Below are 6,418 nucleotides of genomic sequence, written 5' to 3' on the forward strand. Positions count from 1 at the left end.
CTGTGAAACCCATCTAACCTATACTATTCAACTATCATCCATATGCTTATCCAATCACCATTTTTAAATGCCCTTAAAGTTGGTGAATCTACTACTGTTGCGGCAGGGTATTCCACACCCTTACTAAGTAAAGAACATACCTCTTACATCTGTTATGTCTATCACCCTTCAATTTAATACTATGTCCCCTCATGCGAGCCACCACCATCTGAGGCTCTCACTGTCCATCCTATCTAATCCTTTGGTTATCTTGTATGTCGCTCAGTCACCTCTCTACCTTCTCTCTAATGAAGACAGCCTCAAACCCTCAGCCTTTCATCATAAGACATTCCCTCCAGACCAGGCAACATCCTGCTAAATATCCTCTGAGTCCTTACCAAAGCTTCCACATCCATCCTATAATGCAGCGACAAGAACTATGCCATACTTTGTGGCTGCACCAGTTTTGTACAGTTGCAACATGACCTCATGACTCAAACTCAATCCTTCTACCAATTAAAGCTAACACAGCATATGCTTTAACAATCCTATCGACCTGGGTGGCAACTTTCAGGGATCTAAGCACATGAACACCAATCTCTCTGTGCTCATTCACATTACCAAGAATCTTACCATTAGCCCAGTATTCCTTATTTCTGTTACTCCTTCCAAAGTGAATCACTCCTATGCATTAAACTCCATTTGCAACCTCTCAGCCGAGCTATGCAGCTTATCGATATCCTGTAACCTGCAACATCTTCCGCACTGTCCACAACTCCACTGACCTTAGTGTCGTCCACAAATTTACTAATATATCCTTCTCTGCCCTCATCCAGGTCACTTATAAAAATGACAAACAGCAGTGGCCCAAAGCTGATACTTGCGGTACACCACTAGTAACTGAATTCCAGGGTGAACACTTCCCATCAACCACCACCCTCTGTCGTCTTTCAAAATCCGCATCAACTGCTTTACCCTCCCTCATCACTTTGGTCACCTTCTCAAAGAACTCAAGGTTTGTGAGGCACAATCTACCCTTCACAAAACTGTTGTCTATCCCTGTTCAAGTATTCCTTTCAAGATGATTATAAATCCTATCTCTCAACTTTGTCCACCCCAGTCCAATACTGGCACCTCCAAATTATAATTACTAGGGTTGACTCTACTCCTTGAATAAGGGGACAACACTTGCTGTTCTCCAGCATTCTGGTGCTATTACTGTAGACAATGATGACCTAAAGATCAAAGACTCTAATCTCCCTAGCTTCAATGAGAATCCTAGGTTATTAATTTTAAGCTTGTGGGGCTAGGCTGTACAAGGGCTAATATGTCTTTTTGTTTTAATGATTTAAAAGAAAATGGATGGAAGATAAGTGAAGATTCAGGAATCCAGTGGTTCTTATAGCAGTTATGTGGCTCCATGTGTTGAGTGTTTGTGGCATTTATTCTTTCCAGTGTTGAATGTTCAGTTGTGATTTGGTGAGAAGCATGGACACTACCTGTCAGCTCAGGTGAGTTTTTTCCTTTGCTTTACTGCTGTGTACTGTTCAGATTCTCAGTTTTGTTATATGTCCCAAATTTGGTGTTTTCAGCAAATTCACATTGCCTTGTGTACATTCTTGGGTTGTAATAACAAATTAGCAGTGGACTAAAATGTGCCAAATGTCATGGTAAGATTGTGACTGAACTTTGCCCTCTTTTCCTATCTGAACTTTGATCTCACTAAAAAACTGCCATTGGTCTCAACCTTGGTGTTTTTAATTTCAGAGGGCTGTGGGTATGCTTCACCCAGTTGGTTCAGTTAGAACCACAAGAACTTCAGTATTTCCCAGCATCTAGTTTCAAATTTCTGCCTCATTGGTTGTATGAAAGCAATCTTTGGGTCCTGTTTGTCTTTTCCCCTCATTCATGCCATATAGGTGTTGCTGGCCAGGCCAACATTTTATTTCTTCCCTCCTAATTGCCCAGAGGACAGTCTCTATTCAGAGTCTTTGAAATCCCATGCTCCGGTACCTTTCTTTAAAAACAGGGTCTTGTTGCAAGTTTTCAAGTGGCAAACATGAACTGTTTTAGTGCAAAACATGGGTACTATCTTCCCTTTACATGTGGAACAAAGTATGATTAGATTATTAGGATTGTACAAGAACAAAATACCGTGGGCATTGGCACTTGGACATTGCCAGATCTGGCAGCATCTTTTGTGGTGGGGGCACTTGATGTTTTGAAGGCAATGTGACAAGTACAAAATACTCCGCCTGCAACACCAGATGCCATTTTGGCCCTCTATGCAGTAGTTCAATCACTCCCATTTCCCTATCCTATCCTTGTAGCACTGAGTTTATTTCCCTTCTTTATAAATAATTGGCCATTGCTTAGTGTGATGGTTTGGAGTCCCAGGTTGCTACACTAGTTACGGTTTTACTTTGGAGTTCTATGGGTTTGGACAAATGAGACCCAACACCAATTCCTGAAGTGGGCATGAAAACCACTTTACTACTACTGCCCTTGACTGGTTACCTACTTTTTTTTTTAAATCATTGGCTTCACAATTATGGCAAGTCATACAGATCTTGAGTTGGATTTCACACTGCAAAGCTTTTTTATGACAAGTGCCTAATTTTCTCCTTTGAAATTGTCACTTCTAATAAATCTGTTTTTTAATCTGTAGTGTGAATCATGTCTGGAGATGTCACTTCAGTGCTGTTTCTCAAGGTGTGAGCTAAGGTAAACAACTATCATTAATCATTCTACATCTGTAGTTGGTCTGACTTAGCTAAAATGACTGAATTGTCTAAAGCATTTGAATGCTGACATTGGTAAGTTTGTCTTATTTGTCAGCACTGTTTCTGTTTAATTTGAGAAGTGTCCAACTGCCTGCTGAGTTTTGTAACCATCCCTCAGTACTTGATGGAATTATCTGTTGCCTGCCTTTTTTTAATGTATTAAAAAATTGAGCTTTTAAAGAAAGTGACTTGTATATTGAACTTGGAAGCTTGTAGCTTGTATTGAGGCTCTTTGTTGGAAATTGGGCTGATCCAAAAGACGCCTGCCTCCTTTTGAATACTCCAGGGTGTGCATGTTTCCTGAAGCTGTTTCAGGGCAACATCAGATGAGCCTAGATTCATTCAGAACAATGAGTTGGATGTATAGTAGATAACATTGCTGTGTCACTGAATACAACTAGACTAGTGTTAAGGGTTGGTATAGTGGGGGATATAACCAAGTCTGTACAATCACAGCATGGGCCAATCCTCTCTGTGATAATCTAAACTTGGGACATTATAAACAGGGCTTTGGCACGGGCTGCAGTGGCTCTTACCCCACAGGAGCCTGACTGAAAGACCTGTAACAAACACTCAGCGTTCACTTGTATTGCTTCTGAAATTTCTTCCTATATCTGTTCTTTTGTGCCTTGGCAACTGTTCTGTACTTCTGAATGCCCTCGGACACTTTCTAGTTGAAAGATCCTGTATAAAAGGCAAGCTGTTTTAGATTGGGGACCAGCAGTAAAGTGGTTTTTGACTGGCTCCAGTATTTAATGTTTAATTTTGACTCTGCATGTAGAAGGGTCTAGTGTATCCACTCAGGCTTGCAGAAACACTGGTGTACACTATTTACACTTTGGATTGTTGCTGGGAATGGAACGTTTGAGTTGTAGAAGTTGGATAGGGTTAGGCTGAGTTGACCTTGTTAGAAATCTCTAATGAGGAATCTTTTCCCTAGGGTGAGGGATTTCAAGACGGGAAGTATACTTTTCTGAACTGAGAAGGATTTAAAGAAATCGGGGGCATTTTTTTAAGTGGTTCATATTGAATAAACTGTTAAAGGAAGTAGAGAAGTAGGTACAATATCTAATCCATTTTGATAACTACACAAATGGGTGGGCCAGGAGCTCGCAGGTGGGACCAGCTTTAGTTTGAGATTATGGTAGTGTGGACTTGTTAGATTGAAGGGTCTGTTTCTGTGCAAAATGCAGCACTAGCTGCACCATTGCTGCCACCCCATCCAGTCTTGTAAGACATGACTGACAACAGCACATTTGAATACAGACATGTTAAAACAATGTCCTGTGCAGCTGATCTTAAATACATATGATCATCCAGATGATGCTATGATAACACTGTCGCATTTTCTTTCCAGGGAGCACCAGAACATTAGGCTTGTTCCAGTCACTAATGAAGCTCCATCCCTAATATGGATCAGCAGTTGCTTTGAGAGGTTCTCCAGCTGTTTCTTCTCAGCTACTGGTAAATGTATTAAAGTGCAAGGTGCTGTTTTAGTGATTTAGTGTTATAATTCGGTCATTTTGAATACTGTTTACAACAAATGTCGACTTTCTTTTTCAGTACCTTTGGAATCTGGAGTCAACAGTATGCTGAAGATTCAGCCATCCACGGTTCGTGCGCTGTGCTGGATGAGAGAGTAGTGCTGTTCGATTACTTTGAGAAAAAGTAACAATTTTAAAGTGGTGCATCTCAGCTGTTTAATGCTCAAAGACTGCACTCTTGTATGTTGCACAAATAAAGATGAGTCCTCTGTAGTTCATGCATTTGTGTCCTAGTGACTTAAAGGTTGGCAACTAAATTTGAGATGGCACCATTTAAAATGGTAGTCTTCAAGAAACCAGGAAACATGTTAAACTGATCATGTCATAAACGCTACAGATTTGTAGTTTGCAAAATTAAGATTGGGAGGTCAGTTTGAATCACACCATTTTCTTGATGGAGCATCTATACACCGACTGAAACTTGATTTGGAACAATTCTTTCCTGATGACCTTGTGCTCAAAACGTTGACTCTTCTGCTGCTGCCTGATCGTCTGTGCTTTTTCCAGCACCACACTCTCTGACTCTGATCTTCAGCATCTGCAGTCCTCACTTTTTCCCTGGGACTGGATTTGCTGTACTACCTGGTTTGATAGCACAGTATGAATTGGCAGTGGGTTTTTAATCCCCCCTCCAGTTTACCTTGAACTGAAGGTGTCTTTGCACAGTTGTATAATCAGTGCTGAGGAGAATTTTAAAGCATCCTGCCTTTTCTTGAGTTTAAGTCCTCAGTAGCCTAATTGAGATCAGGCCGTGACCAAATGTCAGAATGATTACTGATATTTTCAAGAGCGCAACTGCAAAAAAAAAAACCATTGCAGTAAACCGTTTGCAGGATGTTCCATATCTTGAATCACTGAGTGAAAAATGTTTTCAGTGTCATTTCTTTGATCACATCTGTACTGTGGAGTTTTTTTCCTCTGGAGGCTGTAATAACAGGCTGGCCTCTTTAGTAATTTTCTAAAATCTGCCTCATTGTCACTTGCATAGCGCTGGAGTAGTTTTACCATGTCAGCATCATAATCTAAAAGAAAATAACTATGTTCTGTTTCCACTTGAGGACCTTGTGGCTTCGGAAGATTGTGGTAAGAACCAGGATTCCAGCTGAAACTTAGTGAATCAGCACAGGATGTAGATTGCAATTTTAGTAATGACAGTGGAATGTAATAGCAAAACTTGCTAACCTTCAGGGAAAGTGATGACTGGTAATCTGTATGTGGGGAAATCTGAAACAATATCTCAATGCTGCCAGCCCTGAGTTTCTCCAGCTTGGTGTTCTGCATTACTAACAATACAGAAAATGTTGATGTACCAGGGACAGGTGGCAGATGGAAAATTTTGTAATGAAGAGCTGACTGCCCCGGCCGACCCATTGTCTCCGCCTGCTCCTGCCCCACCAAACTCATCTCCGCACTGTCCCCCTTAGTCCAAGAACTCCCCACCTACGTTCGGGACACCACCCATGCCCTCCACCTGCTCCATGATTTTCGCTTCCCCGGTCTCCAATGCCTTATTTTCACCATGGACATCCAGTCCCTGTACACCCCCATCACGAAGGACTCAAAGCACTCCGCTTCTTCCTTTCCCGCCGTACCGACCAGTACCCTTCCACAGACACCCTCCTTCGACTGACTGAACTGGTCCTCACCCTGAACAACTTCTCTTTCCAATCCTCCCACTTCCTCCAAACTAAAGGAGTAGCCATGGGCCCCTGCTATGCCTGCCTCTTCGTAGGATATGTGAAACAATCCATCTTCTGCAACTACACTGGCCCCACCCCCCACCTTTTCCTCCGCTACATTGATGACTGTATCGGTGCCGCCTCGTGCTCCCACGAGGAGGTTGAACAGTTCATCCACTTCACCAACACCTTCCACCCCAACCTCAAATTCACCTGGACAGTCTCAGATTCCTCCCTCCCCTTCCTCGACCTTTCTATTTCTATCTCAGGCGACCGAATCAACACGGACATCTACTACAAACCGACCGACTCCCACAGCTACCTGGACTACACCTCCTCCCATCCTGCCCCCTGTAAAAACGCCATCCCATTCTCCCAATTCCTTCGACTCCACCACATCTGCTCCCAGGAGGACCAGTTCCAAAAAAGCACA

Source organism: Chiloscyllium plagiosum, chromosome 14, assembly GCF_004010195.1.
Source record: "Chiloscyllium plagiosum isolate BGI_BamShark_2017 chromosome 14, ASM401019v2, whole genome shotgun sequence".
NCBI classification, from domain to species: Eukaryota; Metazoa; Chordata; class Chondrichthyes; order Orectolobiformes; family Hemiscylliidae; genus Chiloscyllium; species Chiloscyllium plagiosum.